Consider the following 975-nt stretch of genomic DNA (forward strand, 5'->3'; position numbering starts at 1 on the left):
TAGTACCCTGAAACACATGGGGTTGCCATGAGTTGGACTCGACTCCACAGCAACTGGTTTTTTTTTTTTTTTTACTGTGCAGATACTCTCCTATGCATTTTATATGTGTCGATTCATTTAACCCTCATAACTCTATGAGGCAGATGCTATTACTGTTGTCCCCATTTAACAGATGGAGACATCAAAGCACACAGGAATTCGTGTGCCTTGCGCAGTCACACAAGCTCACGTAGCCCTAAAGTCCATGCTTTGAAATCAGGGTTTTGAACGGGCTAGGTTCTGTTGGAACCCCTGCTGAGAATTTGCATTGCCACTCCAGATATACTGGATCAGAATCTACGTTTTAACACGATTCCCAGGTGATTCTTATGTCTAACTTTCTAGGAACTTAGAAATGTAAATTCTCCGTAGAGGTTCGAAGCCCTGTGTTAAATACTACGCTTTACTGCATTGAAAGTGGAACGAATGACTAAATCTCCCACAGCGCCATGTTTTTATAGTGGCTTGTTTGCGCCCCCTGGTGTAACACTGAGGTACTGTCTCCTTCACTAGACCGTCCCTAGCGCAGGTTCATTCATTGCCGCGTGTATACCCTCAATTCCCAGCGCTGTGTTACCTGCCGCGCAGCTACCGCTCGCGCCTGTAGCCACTAGGGGGCGCTGTGGACACACGTCCTTTTCCCCCGCGGCCCGCCCCCTCTCCCCGCCCTCGCGCCCGAGGGGGGCGGGACCAGCGCCGGGCGCAGGGAGCTATCCCGGCGGCCCGCGCGCGGCCGTGTTTGAATGGCTGTGGTGGGCCCGGCCCGGAGCCGGAGAACTCGAGGCGGACGCGAGCGGCTCCTCAGGCGCCGGGGCTGAGCTGAAGCGCCGCGGTACCATGAGGCGCCGGTAAGTGACGGCGCCGCGCCCCTCCGCTGCGCTGCCTGGGCAGGGTCTCCCCGTCGGAGCCCGGCCACTCCCTGGGCCCACCCGCAGG

General features: G+C 56.4%; 1 protein-coding gene across 2 annotated transcripts in view; it reads left to right on the plus strand.

The window, feature by feature from the left end:
* The first annotated feature begins 761 nt into the window (after positions 1-761).
* The window catches only part of KATNBL1 (katanin regulatory subunit B1 like 1), a 65,314-nt gene continuing 65,100 nt past the window's right edge, over positions 762-975 (plus strand). For both annotated transcript variants that reach the window (XM_004380590.2, XM_023735110.1), the window contains exon 1: positions 762-887. The gene's annotated coding sequence lies outside the window, so the exon portion shown is untranslated. The remainder of the gene's footprint in view (positions 888-975) is intronic.

The sequence above is a fragment of the Trichechus manatus genome, unplaced genomic scaffold (genome assembly GCF_000243295.1).
Source record: "Trichechus manatus latirostris isolate Lorelei unplaced genomic scaffold, TriManLat1.0 scaffold00076, whole genome shotgun sequence".
In the NCBI taxonomy this organism is placed as follows: domain Eukaryota; kingdom Metazoa; phylum Chordata; class Mammalia; order Sirenia; family Trichechidae; genus Trichechus; species Trichechus manatus.